We start from the raw sequence: 21,643 nt of genomic DNA, 5'->3' as shown, positions 1-21,643 counted from the left end.
TTTGGCTGTGACAAGGTGTGAATGTCCACCCAAAATTAATGAAAATCGGGCAAAAAGTAGGTTTGAATGCCCAAGCATACATCATCAAAAGAAGGAGTGGATGTGTTCGGCTACAAGAAGGTTTGAATGTCCGAGCATAGTTTGTAAAAAGTGGGTAAGAAAAGGTTCGAATGCCCAAACATACACCATCAAAAGAGGGAGCGGAGGTGTTCCGCTGTAAGAAGGTGTGAATGTCCGACCATAGTTGGTAAAAAGTGGGTAAGAAAAGGTTAAAATACCCGACTGTACACAATCAATAGGGGGAGCGGAGTTGTTCGGCTACAAGAAGGTGTGAAAGTCCAACCATGGTTTGTAAAAAGCTGGTAAGAAAAGGTTCGAATGCCCGAATATATACCATCAAAAGCGGAAGTGGAGGTGTTCGGCTGCAAGAAGGTGTGAACGTCCGACCAAAGTTTGTAAAAAGCAGTTAAGAAAAGGTTCGAATATCCAACCAAACATAATCAAAAGCGGGAGCAGAGCTGTTCTACTGAAAGTAGGTGTGAATGTCCAGCCATAATTACTCACAAACGGGTAAGAAAAGGTAGTATTGCCAGACCATACATGATCAAAACAGGGAGCTGAGGTGGTTCAGCACCAAGGTGTGAATGTCTGACTATAGTTTGTAAAAAGCGGGTAAGATAAGGTGCGAATGCCCGACAATGTATAATCAAAAGAGGGAGCAGAGGTTTTCGGCTACAAGAAGGTTTGAATGTCCGACCATAGTTTGTAAAAAGCGGGTAAGAAAAGGTTCAAATGCCTGACTATACACCATCAAAAGCGGGAGCGGAGATGTTCCGCTGTAAGACGGTGTAAATGTCCGACCCTAGTTGGTAAAAAGTGGGTAAGAAAAGGTTAAAATACACGACTGTACACAATCAATAGCGGGAGCGGAGTTGTTCGGCTACAAGAAGGTGTGAAAGTCCAACCATCGTTTGTAAAAAGCTGGTAAGAAAAGGTTCGAATGCCCGAATATATACCATCAAAAGCGGAAGCGGAGGTGTTCGGCTGCAAGAAGGTGTGAACGTCCGACCAAAGTTGGCAAAAAGCAGTAAAGAAAAGGTTTGAATCTCCAAACATAATTAAAAGCGAGAGAGATTGTGTTCAGCTGCAAGTAGGTGTGAATATCCAGCCATAATTACTCACAAACGGGTAAGAAAACTTAGTATTGCCAGACCATACATGATCAAAACAGGGAGCGGAGGTGGTTTAGCTGCAAAAAGGGGTGAATGTCCAACTAAAGTTCAAATATATTAACAAAAGCGGGAGGAGAGGTCTTCGGATTAGAGTGGTTGAAATTTCCAACCATAATCTATAAAATGCGGTGAAAAAAAAAGGTGTGAAGGAATGAATTTTATAGCAAAATCCGAAATCATGCATAACTCCGCAAAAGGAACGTATTGCTCAACCAAAGGGATGCTTCTTTCTCATTCAGGGTAATATGAGGAACTTTATGCTTGATACATTTTAGACATGGATAACTATGAAGGACAAAGCAATTTTAACTTGGTTTGAGCAAAGCAATTCATTTTATAGGAAAATCCGAAATCGTGCAGGACTCATGAAAGTGAGCTTATTCTCGGATTCCTGATCCTCCAGTGTTGCTCTTTCCTATACTGCAAAATACAGCCTTGTTCTTTGTTGAAATCGATATAGACATTGATAAATATGAAGGACGAAGCAGTTTCCACTTTGTTTGAGTGAAGGAATTAATTTTATAGCAAAATCCCAAATCATGCAGAACGTATGAAAATAAGCTTGTTTTGGGATTCCTGATCCTTCAGTGTTGCTATTTCTTCTACTACAAAATACAATGTTGTTCTTTGTTGAAGTCAATCTAGACATTGATAAATATGAAGGACAAAGCAGTTTTCACTTGGTTTGAGTGAAGGAATTCATTTTATACATAAAATCCCAAATCATGCAGAACGTATGAAAAGAAGCTTATTCTCGGATTCCTGATCCTTCAGTGTTGTTTTTTCTTCTACTGCAAAGTACAATGTTGTTCTTTGTTGAAGTCGATCTAGACATTGATAAATATGAAGGACAAAGCAGTTTTAACTTGGTTTGAGTGAAGGAATTCATTTTATACATAAAATCCCAAATCATGCAGAACGTATGAAAATAAGCTTATTCTCGGATTACTGATCCTTCAGTGTTGCTCTTTCTTCTACTGCAAAATCCAGTGTTGTTCTTTGTTGAAGTCAATCTAGACATTGATAAATATGAAGGACAAAGCAGTTTTAACATAGTTTGAGTGAAGGCATTCATTTATAGTAAAATCAATAATCGTGCAGAACTCATGAAAATAAGCTTATTCTCGGATTCCTAAAACTTTTGATTTGCTCTTTCTTTACTGCAAAGTACAATGTTGTTCTTTGTTGAAGTCGATCTAGACATTGATAAATATGAAGGACAAAGCAGTTTTCACTTGGTTTGAGTGAAGGATTTGCAGCTGAAAACCTCCCGCTCCCTCTTTTGATTGTGTATAGTCGGGCTTTCGAGCCTTTTCTTACCCGGTTTTTAGAAATTATGGTTGGACATTCAGACCTTGCAGCTGAACCACCTCAGCTCCCTGTTTTGATCATGTATGGTCTGGCAATACTACCTTTTCTTACCCGTTTATGAGTAAATATGGCTTGACATTCACACCTACTTGCAGTCGAACAGCTCTGCTCCCGCTTTTGATGGTATATATTCGGGCATTCGAACCTTTTCTTAACTGCTTTTTACAAACATTGGTCGGACGTTCACACCTTCTTGCAGCTGAACACCTCCGCTTCCGCTTTTGATGGTATATATTCGGGCATTCGAACCTTTTCTTAGCAGCTTTTTACAAACCATGGTTGAACTTTCACACCTTCTTGTAGCCGAACACCTCCGCTCCCGCTTTTGATGGTGTATAGTCAGGCATTTGAACCTTTTCTTACCCGCTTTTTACAAACTATGTTCGGACATTCAAACCTTCTTCTAGCCGAAAACCTCCGCTCCCTCTTTTGATCATACATTGTCGGGCATTCGCACCTTTTCTTACCCGTTTTTTACAAACCATGGTCGGACTGTCACACATTCTTGTAGCCAAACACCTCCTCTCCCGCTATTGATTGTGTACAGTCGGGTATTTTAACCTTTTCTTACCCGTGTTTTACCAACTATGGTCGGACAATCACACCTTCTTACAGCGGAACACCTCCGCTCCCTCTTTTGATGGTGTATGTTTGGGCATTCGAACCTTTTCTTACCCGCTTTTTACAAACTATGCTCGGACATTCAAACCTTCTTGTAGCCGAACACATCCACTCCTGCTTTTGATGATGTATGGTTGGGCATTCAAACCTACTTGTTGCCTGCTTTTCATTAATTTTGGGTGGACATTCACACCTTGTCACAGCCAAACACCTCCGCTCCCTGTTTTGATCATGTATGGTTGGACATTCGCACCTTTTCTCACCCGCTTTTTGCCAACTATGGTCGGCTGTTCACAGCTTCCTCTCCACCATACTTGTATGGTGGGATATTCACACCCACTTGCATCCGAAGACCTTTTGTTGATATTTAGTCGGTCATTCGCAGCTTACCAGCCTTTGGCAAACTATGGCCTTCATGCAGCCAAACACCTCTGATCTCGCTTTTGATGATGTAAGGTTGGGCATTCAGACCTTGCTTCACCTGCTTTTCACCAAATATAGTCGGACATTCACACCTTCTTGCAGCCGAACACTTCCGCTCCACCTTTTAGTGTTCTATCACACCTTTTTTTTCACTGCATTTTATAGATTATGGTTGGAAATTCTCAACCACTCTCATCCGAAGACCTCTCCTCCCGCTTTTGTTAATATTATTGAACTTTAGTCGGACATTCACACCTTCTTGCAGCTGAACCACCTCCGCTCCCTGTTTTGATCATGTATGGTCTGGCAATACTACCTTTTCTTACCCGTTTGTTAGTAATTATGGCTGGACATTCACACCTACTTGCAGCCGAACACCACCTCTCCCGCTTTTGATGATGTATGGACCGGCATTCTTACCTTTTCTAACACATTTTTCAGCTATTATGGTCGGAGATTCACACTTACTCACAGCCGAACAACTCCGCTCCCGCATTTGATGGTGTATAGTCGGGCATTCTCACCCTTTCTCATCAGCTTTTTGCAAATTATGATCTGACATTCACACCTGCTTTTGATAATGTATGGTTGGGCATTCGCACCTTTTCTTACCCATTTTTCAGTAATTATGGGTGGACATTCACACCTTCTTGCAGCTGAACACCTCCTCTCCCGCTATTGATTGTGTACAGTCGGGTATTTTAACCTTTTCTTACCCGCTTTTTACCAAATATGGTCGGACATTCACACCGTCTTACAGCGGAACACCTCTGCTCCCGCTTTTGATGGTGTATAGTCAGGCATTTGAACCTTTTCTTACCCGCTTTTTACAAACTATGGTCGGACAATCAAACCTTCTTGTAGCCGAAAACCTCCGCTCCCTCTTTTGATTATACATTGTTGGGCATTCGCACCTTATTTACAAACTATAGTCAGACATTCACACCTTGCAGCTGAGCCACCTCAGCTCCCTGTTTTGATAGTGTATGTTCGGGCATTCGAACCTATTCTTACCCCCTTTTTACAAACTATGCTCGGAGATTCACACCTACTCACAGCCGAACAACTCCGCTCCCGCATTTGATGATGTCTTGTCCGGCATTCTAGTCTCTTCTAACACATTTTTCAGCAATTATGGTCGGACATTCACACCTACTCACAGCCGAACACTTCCGCTCCCGCATTTGATGGTGTATAGCCGGGCATTCTCACCCTTTCTCATCAGCGTTTTGCAAATTATGATCTGACATTCACACCTACTTGCAGTCGAACAGCTCTGCTCCCGCTTTTGATTATGTTTGGTTGGATATTCGAACCTTTTCTTACCTGCTTTTTACAAACTTTGGTCGGACGTTCACACCTTCTTGCAGCCGAACACATCCACTTCCACTTTTGATGGTATATATTCGGGCATTCGAACCTTTTCTTACCCGCTTTTTACAAACCGTGGTCGGACTTTCACACCTTCTTGTAGCCAAACAACTCCGCTCCCGCTATTGATTGTGTACAGTCGGGTATTTTAACCTTTTCTTACCCGCTTTTTACCAACTATGGTCGGACATTTACACCGTCTTACAGCGGAACACCTCCGCTCCCTCTTTTGATGGTCTATGTTCGGGCATTCGAACCTTTTCTTACCCACTTTTTACAAACTATGGACGGACATTCAAACCTTCTTGTAGCCGAACACATCCACTCCTGCTTTTGATGATGTATGGTTGGGCATTTTCACCTTTTCTTACCCATTTTTCAGTAATTATGGGTGGACATTCACACCTTCTTGCAGCTGAACAACTCCTCTCCCGCTTATGATCATGTGCGGTTTGATATTCGAAAATTTTCTTTCATGTTTTAAAGCAATTATTGATGGACATTCAAATCTTCTTGTAGCCGAACACATCCACTCCTGCTTTTGATGATGTATGGTAACCTTTTCTTACCCGCTTTTTACAAACTATGGTCGGACATTCAAACCTTCTTGTAGCCAAAAACCTCCGCTCCCTCTTTTGATCATACATTGTCGGGCATTCGCACCTTATCTTACCCGCTTTTTACAAACTATAGTCAGACATTCACACCTTGCAGCTGAACCACCTCCGCTCTCTGTTTTGATCATGTATGGTCTGGCAATACTACCTTTTCTTACCCGTTTGTGAGTATTTAATCCCAAAATATTGAGCATAAAATAAGTCTTTATGCTGATGATGTATTACTTTTCCTTCAGAACTCACAGACGTCTCTCAGTCACACGATCACACTCATAAATAAATTCTCAGCACTTTCTGACTACTCTATCAACTGGTCTAAGACCACAGTTCTGCCCATTAACTGTAGGGTCCATAATATACCTGCGATCACTTTACAGTCAGGAAATATTAGATATTTAGGCATAAACATTTCCTCCAGGCTCTCAGAGCTAACAAAGCTAAATTATGTGCAATTATTAAAGACAGTAGAGGATGATCTCTCGTTGGAAGTCCTTACCTATATCACTTATGGGGAGAGTTACATCCATTAAAATGATGATACTACCAAAAGTTAACTATTTGTTCTCAATGATCTGGTTTAAGTCACTAGATTCATGCATCTCCAAATTTCTGTGGAAAAACAAACCACCACGTATTAGTTTAAAAACCCTACAGAAGACCAAGGACAGTGGTGGATTAGATTTACCTCATTTTCAGCACTATTCCTTAGACAATAGGTTACAATATATATCAAAATGGTTTAAACCTTGTTGTTGTCACAGTTCCCAGAGACGTTGTAATCGTTGAGGATTCTATATTCACCCCCTCATTAGAGGCACGTAATGCAGATTGATGACACTGAATCTTCTTCTCTGTTCATTGCTGGCATCATTCCCAGCATCGTAAGTGTTCGTGGCATTGTTAGCCTCTTCTTCTGGATCTTGATATCGAGAATCCTTTTGTATTTCTGGTTTGTCAGTCCTCTGTCTTCGTTCACCGGAGTCTTTGTCTTTTTGTCCTTGAGTTTGGTGATTTTTTCTTCTTTTGATGCCTTGACACAATGTGACAGGTGATACCACGTGGGAGATCCTGTAACTTGGATTGCTGTCCCTGTGCTGCGAAATGGCTGTGCTGCTCAAATGGTCTCTCCTTCATCATGGTTACATGCTGCTATTCCGACATCTCGCCATTCCGACATGGGTCTCCAATTGTCGGAATGGCGACACTTAATTTTTTATCAAACGTCCCACCATTCCGACACTTTTTTCCTCCTATGGTCGGAATGGCGGTATTTTTTTTGTTTTTTTTAACATACCGCCATTCCGACAGTTCCTTTTAATAGCCTATTTTTTACCCAAAACATTTTGCACTAATGATATGCCGGCGCAAATACGCCCTAAAGTTTGGCGCACAAGCTTTGCACATGCAGAGGCCACAGCCTCGCAAACAAACTTTAATAATCTATTATCAAAATCCCCTGAATTTCAAATATAAAAATACAGATATTAATGTAACTCTGGCGAGACTGAAACTGATTAAGCAGAAATACAGTGTCAGTGAGCTGTCACAGCAGCCAGCTGGAGCGGCGTCTTTTGCACGCTGTCATCATATGCAAAAGTAATAATTGCAATTACAGATATCACGGCTACTGCACAGGACACAGTTGCGAGCACTCTGCCTTGCCTTGCCAATAGGAGAAGAGAGAAATGACAGCATAGAACGTATAAAACACAACAAAATGCAGTAAAAATGTTTATTCATGTTATTCACGTGATTTATGAGTACTCACTCCAATTTTGGGAAGCGCGGATGGGTTTTGCGCATTTGGCACAAACACACAGCCGCAACGGTTGTAGCTTTATACAGCCTGTTGATATCTTAAGGACCTAACTGGTCACACCTGGGAGTAAATGTCATGTAGAGATTGTTTTTACATGACATTACAGCTGAACATATAGCTTTCATCCACAAACCAACGTGGGAGAGCCCGAAGACGCATGTGCCAGACGCACATAGGCATGCGTAAAACCAATTTTGACCACTTCATACTGTTTATTTGCTTTCTTTTAGTTAACTTTCGTTTCTTTTGGATTCTTGTGCGTGTTATGGAGCCGTTTTGGTCCATGTTTGTAAGCCTTTTTTTCCTGGATTAAATTTTCGGAAGTTGAAACAAGTGGCATTGGAGTGTGTGATTGAAAACCACCGCGGACTGCTTCTCCTCCTCCAGTTGCCGAGACTTTGTGTTTTTAATAACGCTTGTCTATAAACATGTGTTAAACATATAAATTGCATGAACAGAAAGAAGGGACTCACCTGTTGAGTAACACACATTTCCTTATACAGAAAGCCTTGTCGGAATGGTGGGACATTTGAACGTCAGAATAGCGGGATGTCGCAATGGTGGGACGTTTGCATGTCGGAATGGTGGTATGTCGGAATGGTGGTATGTCGGAATGGTGGGATGTCGGAATAGCGGGATGTCGGAATGGCGGGATTTCGGAATGGGTGTTGCCACCCCCTTCATCATATACACTTTTATTTATACATCACCTTCCACCATGAAGCGTTGTCCCTTTTTGTTTCCCTCTTTGTTCTTAAAATGCTGTTATGCATGTCTAAACCAATCCATTAAATTAGATCATTTTGGCAGTAAAGCGATCTACAATGTGCTTGGTCGCAAAGCTGCTCATCTGTGGTAAACAGCTCTTCAGAAAGGCATTCTTCAATTGATTTCACTAATTCTATGTAATAATTTTGTGATTTCCTACAAAACTACACTTCTTCTCCCATCTGTCTGAGTATTTAATATTGTCTGGGTCCCGTTAAAACATGTATTTTTCCCATCTAATTCCTTGTTTGCTTTAAAACAAGTATTCCCCATTTTCTATCCCTTCAGTAGCCAACCAGTTTGTATGGAGTACACTGGAGCAACTTGACTGATCAGTAAAACACTGCTTTTGTTGTCACCGCAAGGCTTCCCCCGTCGGTTGTTTCACTGAGACACTACTGAGTAACTATAACTCAACACAGTTTATACACATAACATTCATATACATACTAACAAACAAACAAACAATTATTTATCGTGATTTTCTCATCTCTGTTTGAACGTACACCCAGGTAAATATTCCTGTAGTCTTCTCATACCGACTATGGACCCATTCATTGTTTAACTTCACTGTTTTGCAAATCCTAATTGAATATTACACATTGACATTGAACTTTACTGGATAAGCAGGTCTTCATTGCATTCAGCAACCTATATGTGAGCATCTATGTGTAAGCTGTTCTTCTTTGCATTTATCAGCAGCAAGCAATTCTTCATTGCACATGCATATGAAAATAGTAAAACAATTCCAATGCGTTAGCGAAACCTTCTATATCAGGAGTGTCCATCATGATGCTGGGAATAGAACCTCTTTCCCAGAATAGTTCAACCTTCATTACTCAACTGATCATAACTCCGCAATGAGCACATTTCAAAGTATCATTCCTCTACATATATTCAAAAATCTATGTGTAAATGTTTAATATTTCTTATATTTGTTGATGTCATTCTGTGTGCATGTGGCCTAAACCCAATCTCTGTGTGGCAATTTTAATTTAAACAAGTTGAACTCTGCCTCTGATCATTTAAAAAAGGTGTGTACCAATATCAACCTTTCTCAGGTAATTACAGATCCTACAAAACCAAAGAGATCCTTCAAGGTTGTCCCTGATTGGCTCAATCTTAACAAATCAAAGGTAGAATATCCGCAGTATCTGAACTTGGTGTTAGTTATCACTTTTCAATAGCCTGTATCAGAATTGCAAAAATGAAAACATTAGGTCCACGCTTGGTATCCAGATCCTGAAACATCTCCATGAGCAGGCTTTTTTATAACTGATCTGTTGAATAGTTATATGACACTGTTAAAATCCCAGATGAAGATCTAGCACTTGACCATTTTTGTAAATCTTCTAATTCCATAGTTGATAAACACGCCCCTTTTAAAAAGTATAGAACTTAGAACAGGTCTATCCCTGGCTTTCGGCAGAACTGTCTTCTTTACTTTTTTTTCCCCTTGTCCTGTTCAGAATTATGTCAGAAGAATTGTAGTCTGAATACCTTTGATGCCAAACAGATTTGTTTTAGAAAGGGAAGTTTTATAAATGTAAAGCTCCCCTTGATGCCAATTTATTTATTTCTGTTTACAATATATGACATGAACTGAACTGAACCGGACAGGGGGAAAAGGAAAGAAGAAGAGGAAAGAAGAGGAAACAGAACAAAAATAGAAACAAAAACCAGACAACCAGCTGCTACACCTGTAAAAAACAAAACAGACAACAATCCATGGCCTATGAGGGGAATCCAGCCTTAGCGCCACCAGGAGCACCTGAAAGCAGACAAGCAGAGAAAAAACAAACACACAAACAAACAAAAACAAGCACAAGAAGCGGCAATCGCATACAACACAGCTGTGGATATAGATGACCTGAGACGACATGATAATACATCAACTGCTTAGTGACCATGCTACTGGACTAATGAATGTGTGTGTGTGTGTGTGAGAACATGCAACACCCATGGCACAGGACCTACATGATAACCGTGCTTAGTAATGAGTGTATAAGCGTACAGGGCCACAATCCACAGCCCCCCCCCCAAGCAATCAGAAGCAGGCAGAGAGGGCCACAAGACCCAGGCCACCAGCAGCCCCCACAGAGCACAGAACCCAGGCAGCCCACCGCAGGGGCAACCACGCATCCACCCAGAAGACTGCAGAGGAAGCCCCCGGAAAGAGCCCCCATAAGCATAGGGCAGAGGCACTCCGGGAACCAGGGGCAACAGCCCACCGACCCCGCCAGGCCCCAGCCGCCCAGACATGGGCCGTGCACTGGACCTGGGCCCCAGGAGCCCGAGCGCCCCCAAACCCCCCGGCAGAGGTGCCCACAGGTGGGTGAAGTCGCGAGCAGTGGGGAGAGGCAACGCTGATGCCCCATCGGGAGAAACACAGGCAGGCCAGGCGACAGCAAGTCCCAGATCCAGGCCCAATCATTACCACACACACTTTCACGTCTCATACATCCACACATCCACACATCCTACCTCCCTCGACTCTGCTGGGGTGTAGTGCAGTGGGCACACCAGGAGGCCAGCAACCCCCCAGCCACCACAGACCCCGAACCAGCAGAACAATTCATTAATCCTCCTGGCCCCTCCTGCCCCGAACAGACACCAGGAAGCAGGGGTGTGCGAAGAAGACCCCTCCCCTCACCCTTCTGGCTCTTCAATATTTTCTAATAGTGAGCAATTAAAATTGAGGGGCAGCCAAACTTGTAGAAATGGGAGCGCGGCACTCTGGGCAGCCTACATACCCAAAGAGCCCCGCCCACCAGATGCCACTCAGTGTAACCACCCCCCAAGACCTAATGTGTGTGTGTGAGTGTGTTTGATAAGTAGTAATGTCTAAGGTGTAATTAAAACAGGGGCAGGGAACTGCAGAGTGCAACCAAAGGGGACCACCTACGTGGCCCCATCCACTACACCCCACCGAACACACACGCCCCCAAAACCCTTCATGTGTGAGTGTGTGCTGTGTACAGGAGCCAGAAGGGAGAGGGGTATGGGGATATATACCGGGGGAGCTACTCTCCCCCAGAGAGGGCAGCCAGGGAATGGCTGCAATAGGCATCCCCGCTACCTGGGAGCCAACAATGGGCAGGAGGGCCTGATGTCCACCAGGCTCGGGGCCTGCAGCGACCATATTCCGGGAGCTACTGTACCCCCAGAAGGTACCCATCCCGCCCCACCCCACTCAACCCAACCCCCCCCAGGAGGACCTCTACAAAAAACAAACAAACAAACCACCCGGTCACACCAGTTGCAGCAGCCTGGGCCTGAGACCCACCATCACCCAGCAACCCACCACCACCACTATGTGATAAAACTAATCAGAGGGGACCAGAGAGAATGAAATTCAGCCAATTGATGTTTTGAGGAGGCAGACATTGTTTCCATGCTAATATAATCTAAAAGAAAATTTCTAAACTGGTTAATACACAGATTGTTCTTCGCTTTCCAGTTCATGAGAATAGTTTTCTTTGCGATACATAACACTGTGACAACCATGTGTGCTGAGTAAATTTCCATGTTGATGTTGTCTAAGTCACCCAGTATGCACAGTGTGGGGCATGCAGGGATGCTACACTTTAGCCATGTTGACAGGTCCTCACAGACTTCAAGCCAGAACTTCTGGACAGGCGCAGAAAACCACAAAGCGTGTGCATAATCATCAGGTGTGTTATCTGTGCAATGTGAGCAGATGTTTGAGTGTGTTAGACCTATCCTGAACATCCTTTGTCCTGTATAGTGTGTTCTATGAAGGATTTTGTATTGTATGAGCTGTAAATTAGGATTTCGAGTCTTTATGAAGGTGTTCAAACATATTTGTGGTTAGAAGCTATGACCAGAACTGATGGATAAATCTGCCTCCCATTTTGAGGATGGAAGAGACATTGTGTCATCTATCTTAGACAATAATTTATATATTTTTGATAGTAGTTTTGGGGTACAGCTGCTTAGAAATTCTGCTACCCTAGTCGGGGGTTGTAAGTCTGGTTGGTGGAGGATATATCCATCCATCCATCCATCATCTGCCGCTTATCCGGGGGTCGGGTCGCGGGGGCAGCAGCTTGAGCAGAGAAACCCAGACGTCTCTGTCCCCGGCCACTTCCTCCAGCTCTTCCGGGGGGACCCCGAGGCGTTCCCAGGCCAGCCGAGAGACATAGTCTCTCCAACGTGTCCTGGGTCTCCCCCGGGGTCTCCTCCCAGTGGGACGTGCCCGGAACACCTCCCCAGGGAGGCGCCCAGGGGGCATCCTAACCAGATGCCCGAGCCACCTCATCTGACTCCTCTCAATGCGGAGGAGCAGCGGTTCTACTCCGAGCCCCTCCCGGATGACTGAGCTTCTCACCCTATCTCTAAGGGAGAGCCCAGACACCCTGCGGAGGAAACCCATTTCGGCCGCTTGTATTCGCGATCTTGTTCTTTCGGTCACTACCCACAACTCGTGACCATAGGTGAGGATGGGAACGTAGATTGACCAGTAAGTAGAGAGCTTCGCCTTCTGGCTCAGCTCCCTCTTCACAACGACGGGTCGGTGCAGAGCCTGCAACACTGCAGGCGCCGCACCGATCCGCCCGTCAATCTCCCGCTCCATTCGTCCGTCACTCGTGAACAAGACCCCGAGATACTTGAACTCCTCCTCTTGGGGAAGGATCTCATTCCCGACCCGGAGAGAGCATTCCACCCTTTTCCGGCTGAGAACCATAGTCTCGGATTTGGAGGTGCTGATTCTCATCCCAGCCGCTTCACACTCGGCTGCGAATCACTCCAGTGAGAGCTGAAGGTCACGGCCTGACGACGCTAACAGAACCACATCATCTGCAAAAAGCAGAGACCCGATTCTGAGGTCGCCAAATGGGACACCCTCAACGCCCTGGCTCCGCCTAGAAATTCTGTCCATAAAAGTTAGGAACAGAATCGGTGACAAAGGGCAGCCCTGACGGAGTCCAACTCTCACCGGAAACGTATCCGACTTACTGCCGGCAATGCGGACCAAACTCTGGCACCGGTCATACAGAGACCGAACGGCCCCTATCAAGGGGTCCGGCACTCCATATTCCCGGAGCACCCCCCACAGGACTCCACAAGGGACACGGTCGAACGCTTTCTCCAAGTCCACAAAACACATGTAGACTGGTTGGGCGAACTCCCATGCACCCTCCAGGATCATGCCGAGGGTATAGAGCTGGTCCACTGTTCCACGGCCAGGACGAAAGCCACACTGCATCTCCTGAATCCGAGGCTCGATTATCCGACGGATCCTCCTCTCCAATACCCCCGAATAGACCTTACCAGGGAGGCTGAGGAGTGTGATACCCCTATAGTTGGAACACACCCTCCGGTCCCTCTTTTTAAAGAGGGGGACCACCACCCCAATCTGCCAGTCCAGAGGCACTGTCCCCGATGTCCACGCGATACTGCAGAGGCGTGTCAGCCAAGACATCCCTACAACATCCAGAGCCTTGAGAAACTCAGGACGGACCTCATCCACCCCCGGGGCCTTGCCACCGAGGAACTTTTTAACCACCTCGGCAACCTCAGCCCCAGAAATGGGAGGCCCCGTCTCCGAGCTCTCCGACTCTGCCTCTTCCGAGCACGTGTTGGTAGGATTGAGGAGTTCCTCGAAGTACTCCCCCCACCGACTCACAACATCCCTAGTTGAGGTCAGCAAAGCCCCGTCCGCACTGTAAACAGTGTTGACTGTGAGCCGCTTCCCCCCCCTGAGACGCCGGATGGTGGACCAGAATCTTTTCGAGGCCGTCCGGAAATCGTTCTCCATGGTCTCACCGAACTCCTCCCAGGCCCGAGTTTTTGCCTCAGCAACCGCCGAAGCCGCGGCCCGTCTGGCCCGTCGGTACCTATCAGCTTCTTCCAGGGTCCCACTGGCCAAAAAGGCCCGATAGGACTCCTTCTTCAGCTTGACGGCTTCCCTCACCACTGGTGTCCACCAGCAGGTTCGAGGGTTGCCGCCACGACAGGCACCGACCACCTTACGGCCACAACTCCGACCAGCTGCCTCGGCAATGGAGTCACGGAACATGGCCCATTCAATGTCCCCCACCTCAAATATGGTTGAAGCTCTGCCGGAGGTGGGAGTTAAAGCTCCTTCTGACGGGGGATTCTGACAAACGCTCCCAGCAGACCCTCACAATACGTTTGGGCCTGCCAGGTCTGATCGGCATCCTCCCCCACCACTGAACATGGTGTTCGTTATGGACAGTCTATGACTGGCACAGAAGTCCAACAACATAACACCACTCTGATTCAGATCGGGGGGGCCGTTCTTCCCAATCACACCCCTCCAGGTCTCACTGTCATTGCCCACGTGAGCATTGAAGTCCCCCAGCAGAATGAGGGAGTCTCCGGTAGGAGCATTCTCCAGTGCCTCCCCCAGAGACTCCAAAAAGGGTAGGTACTCTGAACTGCTGTTTGGCGCATAGGCACAAACAACAGTCAGGACTCGTCCCCCCACCCAAGGCGGAGGGAGGCTACCCTCTCGTTCACTGGGGTAAACCCCAATGTACTGGCACACAGCCGGGGGGCAATAAGTATGCCCACACCTGCTCTGCGCCTCTCACCACGGGCAACTCCAGAGTGGAAGAGAGTCCAACCCCTCTCAAGAGTACTGGTTCCAGATCCCAAGCCGTACATCGAGGTGAGTCCGACTATATCTAACGGTCTGATGAAGTTTCAACAATAAACAACAAACTTTGTATTATGAGAAAGAACCAGACTCATTCTTTAGGAATCCGAAAATAAGCTCTATTTTACGAGTTATGCACGAATTCGGATTCTCCTATAAAACGAATTCCTTAACTCAAACCAAGTTAAGACTGCTTTGTCCATATTTATTCATGTCTAATCAAGTTTCAATGATAAACAACGTTGTACTTTGTAGAATGAGAAAGAACTTCTTCAGCAATAAGCATCTCTCGACAAATGACGAAATACAGATTTTGCTATAAAATTAATTGCTATCAGCCTGACTTAAAACTGTTTGTCTTCCTTATTTATCCACTTCAAATCAAGTTTCAACAATTAAAAAAATTTTGTAGTTTGAGAAAGAACAACTTAATCTTGAGCAATCAGTATAAAAAGAAGGTAAGCAAAGGTGCGAATGTCAAACCATACATGATCAAAACAGGGAGCGGAGGTGTTTGGCTGAGACAAGGTGTGAATGTCCACCCATAATTAATGAAAAGCGGGCAACAAGTAGGTTTGAATGCCCAACCATACATCATCAAAAGCAGGAGTGGATATGTTCGGCTACAAGAAGGTTTGAACGTCTGACCATAGTTTGTAAAAAGCGGGTAAGAAAAGGTTCAAATGCCCGAACATACACCATCAAAGGAGGGAGCGGAGGTGTTCCGCTGTAAGAAGGTGTGAATGTCCGACCATAGTTGGTAAAAAACGGGTAAGAAAAGGTTAAAATACCCGACTGTACACAATCAGTAGCGGGTGCGGAGTTGTTCGGCTACTAAAAGGTGTGAAAGTACGACCATGGTTTGTAAAAAGCGGGTAAGAAAAGGTGCGAAAGCCCGAAAATGTATGATCAAAAGAGGGAGCGGAGGTGTTCGGCTGCAAGAAGGTGTGAATGTACACCCATAATTACTGAAAAATGGGTAAGAAAAGGTGCAAATGCCTAACTATACATAATCAAAAGCAGGAGTGGATGTGTTCGGCTCCAAGAAGGGTTGAATGTCTGACCATAGTTTGTAAAAAGCAGGTAAGAAAAGGTTTGACTGCCCGAACATACACCATCAAAAGAGGGAGCGGAGGTGTTCCGCTGTAAGAAGGTGTGAATGTCCGACCATAGTTGGTAAAAAGCGGGTAAGAAAAGGTTAAAATACCCGACTGTACACAATCAATAGCGGGAGCGGAGTTGTTCGGCTACTAAAAGATGTGAAAGTCCGACTATGGTTTGTAAAAAGCGGGTAAGAAAAGGTGCTAATGCCCGACAATGTATGATCAAAAGAGGGAGTGGAGGTTTTTGGCTGTAAGAAGGTCTGAATGTCCAACTATAATTTGTAAAAACCAGGTAAGAAAAGGCTTGAAAGCCCGACTATACACCATCATACGCGGGAGAGGAGGTGTTCATCTGCAAGAAGGTGTGAATGTCCACCCATAATTACTGAAAAATGGATAAGAAAAGGTGCGAATGCCCAAACATACATCATCAAAAGCAGGAGTGGATGTGTTGGGCTACAAGAAGGTTTGAAAGTCCAACCATAGTTTGTAAAAAACGGGTAAGAAAAGGTGCGAATGCCCGACAATGTATGATCAAAAGAGGGAGCGGAGGTTTTTGGCTACAAGAAGGTTTGAATGTCTGACCATAGTTTGTAAAAAGCAGGTAAGAAAAGGTTCAAATGCCTGACAATACACCATCAAAAGCGGGAGCGGAGGTGTTCCGCTGTAAGACGGTGTGAATGTCCGACCATAGTTGGTAAAAAGCGGGTAAGAAAAGGTTAAAATACCCGACTGTACACAATCAATAGCGGTAGCGGAGTTGTTCGGCTACAAGAAGGTGTGAAAGTCCAACCATGGTTTGTAAAAAGCTGCTAAGAAAAGGTTCGAATGCCCGAATATATACCATCAAAAGCGGAAGCGGAGGTGTTCGGCTGCAAGAAGGTGTGAACGTCCGACCAAAGTTTGTAAAAAGCTGCTAAGAAAAGGTTCGAATATCCAACCAAACATAATCAAAAGCGGGAGCAGAGCTGTTCGACTGCAAGTAGGTGTGAATGTCCAGCCATAATTACTCACAAACGGGTAAGGAAAGGTAGTATTGCCAGACCATACATGATCAAAACAGGGAGCTGAGGTGGTTCAGCACCAAGGTGTGAATGTCTGACTATAGTTTGTAAAAAGCGGGTAAGATAAGGTGCGAATGCCCGACAATGTATAATCAAAAGAGGGAGCAGAGGTTTTCGGCTACAAGAAGGTTTGAATGTCCGACCATAGTTTGTAAAAAGCGGGTAAGAAAAGGTTCAAATGCCTGACTATACACCATCAAAAGCGGGAGCGGAGATGTTCCGCTGTAAGACGGTGTGAATGTCCGACCATAGTTGGTAAAAAGCGGGTAAGAAAAGGTTAAAATATCCGACTGTACACAATCAATAGGAATGAATTTTATAGCAAAATCCGAAATCATGCATAACTCCGCAAAAGGAACGTATTGCTCAACCAAAGGGATGCTTCTTTCTCATTCAGGGTAATATGAGGAACTTTATGCTTGATACATTTTAGACATGGATAACTATGAAGGACAAAGCAATTTTAACTTGGTTTGAGCAAAGCAATTCATTTTATAGGAAAATCCGAAATCGTGCAGGACTCATGAAAGTAAGCTTATTCTCGGATTCCTGATCCTCCAGTGTTGCTCTTTCCTATACTGCAAAATACAGCCTTGTTCTTTGTTGAAATCGATATAGACATTGATAAATATGAAGGACAAAGCAGTTTCCACTTTGTTTGAGTGAAGTAATTAATTTTATAGCAAAATCCCAAATCAAGAAGAACGTATGAAAATAAGCTTGTTTTCGGATTCCTGATCCTTCAGTGTTGCTATTTCTTCTACTGCAAAATACAATGTTGTTCTTTGTTGAAGTAAATCTAGACATTGATAAATATGAAGGACAAAGAAGTTTTCACTTGGTTTGAGTGAAGGAATTCATTTCATAGTAAAATCCCAAATCATGCAGAACGTATGAAAATAAGCTTATTCTCGGATTCCTGATCCTTCAGTGTTGCTTTTTCTTCTACTGCAAAATACAATGTTGTTCTTTGTTGTAGTCGATCTAGACATTGATAAATATGAAGGACAAAGCAGTTTTAACTTGGTTTGAGTGAAGGAATTCATTTTATACATAAAATCCCAAATCATGCAGAACGTATGAAAATAAGCTTATTCTCGGATTACTGATCCTTCAGTGTTGCTCTTTCTTCTACTGCAAAATCCAGTGTTGTTCTTTGTTGAAGTCAATCTAGACATTGATAAATATGAAGGACAAAGCAGTTTTCACTTGGTTTGAGTGAAGGATTTGCTGCTGAAAACCTCCCGCTCCCGCTTTTGATTGTGTATAGTCGGGCTTTCGAGCCTTTTCTTACCCGGTTTTTAGAAATGTATGTTCGGGCATTCGAACCTATTCTTACCCCCTTTTTACAAACTATGGTCGGAGATTCACAACTACTCACAGCCGAACACTTCCGCTCCCGCATTTGATGGTGTATAGCCGGGCATTCTCACCCTTTCTCATCAGCTTTTTGCAAATTATGATCTGACATTCACACCTACTTGCAGTCGAACAGCTCTGCTCCCGCTTTTGATTATGTTTGGTTGGATATTCGAACCTTTTCTTAACTGCTTTTTACAAACTTTGGTCGGACGTTCACACCTTCTTGCAGCCGAACACCTCCGCTTCCGCTTTTGATGGTATATATTCGGGCATTCGAACCTTTTCTTAGCAGCTTTTTACAAACCATGGTTGGACATTCAAACCTTCTTGTAGCCAAAAACCTCCGCTCCCTCTTTTGATCATACATTGTCGGGCATTCGCACCTTATCTTACCCGCTTTTTACAAACTATAGTCAGACATTCACACCTTGGTGCTGAACCACCTCAGCTCCCTGTTTTGATCATGTATGGTCTGGCAATACTACCTTTTCTTACCCGTTTGTGAGTAATTATGGGTGGAAATTCACACCTACTTGCAGTCGAACAGCTCTGCTCCCGCTTTTGATTATGTTTGGTTGGATATTCGAACCTTTTCTTAACTGCTTTTTACAAACTTTGGTCGGACGTTCACATCTTCTTGCAGCCGAACACCTCCGCTTCCGCTTTTGATGGTATATATTCGGGCATTCAAACCTTTTCTTAGCAGCTTTTTACAAACCATGGTTGGACTTTCACACCTTCTTGTAGCCGAACACCTCCGCTCCCGCTATTGATTGTGTACAGTCAGGTATTTTAACCTTTTCTTACCCGCTTTTTACCAACTATGGTCGGACATTCACACCGTCTTACAGCGGAACACCTCCGCTCCCTCTTTTGATGGTGTATTGTCAGGCATTTGAACCTTTTCTTACCCGCTTTTTACAAACTATGTTCGGACATTCAAACCTTCTTGTAGCCAAAAACCTCCGCTCCCTCTTTTGATCATACATTGTCGGGCATTCGCACCTTTTCTTACCCGTTTTTTACAAACCATGGTCGGACTTTCAAACCTTCTTGTAGCCCAACACATCCACTCCTGCTTTTGATGATGTATGTTTGGGCATTCGCACCTTTTCTTACCCATTTTTCAGTAATTATGGGTGGACATTCACACCTTCTTGCAGCTGAACACCTCCTCTCCCGCGTATGATGGTGTATAGTCGGGCTTTCAAGCCTTTTCTTACCCGGTTTTTACAAATTATAGTTGGACATTCAGACCTTCTTACAGCCGAAAACCTCCACTCCCTCTTTTGATCATACATTGTCGGGCATTAGCACCTTTTCTTACCCGCTTTTTACAAACCATAGTCGGACTTTCACATCTTTTAGTAGCCGAACAACTCCGCTCCCGCTATTGATTGTGTACAGTCGGGTATTTTAACCTTTTCTTACCCGCTTTTTACCAACTATGGTCGGACATTCACACCTTCTCACAGCGGAACACCTCCGCTCCCTCTTTTGATGGTGTATGTTCGGGCAGTCAAACCTTTTCTTACCTGCTTTTTACAAACTATGGTCAGACATTCAACCCTTCTTGGAGCCGAACACATCCACTCCTGCTTTTGATTATGTATAGTTGGGCATTCGCACCTTTTCTTACCCATTTTTCAGTAATTATTGGTGTACATTCACACCTTCTTGCAGCCGAACACCTCCGCTCCCTCTTTTGATCATACATTTTCGGGCATCAGCACCTTTTCTTACCCGCTTTTTACAAACCATGGTCGGACTTTCACACCTTTTAGTAGCCGAACAACTCCGCACCCGCTACTGATTGTGTACAGTCGGGTATTTTAACCTTTTCTTACCCGTTTTTTACCAACTACGGTCGGACATTCACACCTTCTTACAGCGGAACACCTCCGCTCCCTCCTTTGATGGTGTATGTTCGGGCATTCGAACCTTTTCTTACCCGCTTTTTACAAACTATGGTCAGACGTTCAAACCTTCTTGTAGCCGAACATATCCACTCCTGCTTTTGATGATGTATGGTTGGGCATTCGAACCTACTTGTTGCCCGCTTTTCATTAATTATGGGTGGACATTCACACCTTGTCTCAGCCAAACACCTCCGCTCCCTGTTTTGATCATGTATGGTTTGACATTCGCACCTTTGCTTACCCTCTTTTTATACTGATTGCTCAAGATTAAGTTGTTCTTTCTCAAACTACAAAATTTTTTTAATTGTTGAAACTTGATTTGAAGTGGATAAATAAGGAAGACAAACAGTTTTAAGTCAGGCTGATAGCAATTAATTTTATAGCAAAATCTGTATTTCGTCATTTGTCGAGAGATGCTTATTGCTGAAGAAGTTCTTTCTCATTCTACAAAGTACAACGTTGTTTATCATTGAAACTTGATTAGACATGAATAAATATGAAGGACAAAGCAGTCTTAACTTGGTTTGAGTTAAGGAATTCGTTTTATAGGAGAATCCGAATTCGTGCATAACTCGTAAAATAGAGCTTATTTTCGGATTCCTGAAGAATGAGTCTGGTTCTTTCTCATAATACAAAGTTTGTTGTTTATTGTTGAAACTTCATCAGACCGTTAGATATAGTCGGACTCACCTCGACGCACGGCTTGGGATCTGGAACCAGTACTCTTGAGAGGGGTTGGACTCTCTTCCACTCTGGAGTTGCCCGTGGTGAGAGGCGCAGAGCAGGTGTGGGCATACTTATTGCCCCCCGGCTGTGTGCCAGTACATTGGGGTTTACCCCAGTGAACGAGAGGGTAGCCTCCCTCCGCCTTGGGTGGGGGGACTAGTCCTGACTGTTGTTTGTGCCTATGCGCCAAACAGCAGTTCAGAGTACCTACCCTTTTTGGAGTCTCTGGGGGAGGCACTGGAGAATGCTCCTACCGGAGACTCCCTCATTCTGCTGGGGGACTTCAATGCTCACGTGGGCAATGACAGTGAGACCTGGAGGGGTGTGATTGGGAGGAACGGCCCCCCCGATCTGAATCAGAGTGGTCTTATGTTGTTGGACTTCTGTGCCAGTCATAGACTGTCCATAACGAACACCATGTTCAGGCATAAGGGTGTCCATATGTGCACTTGGCACCAGGACACCCTTGGCCGCAGTTCGATGATCGACTTTGTGGTTGTATCATCGGACTTGCGGCCGTATGTCCTGGACACTCGGGTGAAGAGAGGGGCGGAGCTGTCAACTGATCACCACCTGGTGGTGAGTTGGCTCCGCTGGTGGG

This window comes from Leuresthes tenuis, unplaced genomic scaffold (genome assembly GCF_036924035.1).
Source record: "Leuresthes tenuis unplaced genomic scaffold, fLeuTen1.0.hap1 SCAF_2, whole genome shotgun sequence".
Classification (NCBI taxonomy): domain Eukaryota; kingdom Metazoa; phylum Chordata; class Actinopteri; order Atheriniformes; family Atherinopsidae; genus Leuresthes; species Leuresthes tenuis.
The sequence above is the reverse complement of the archived record's forward strand: the minus strand, read 5'-3'. Positions refer to the sequence as shown.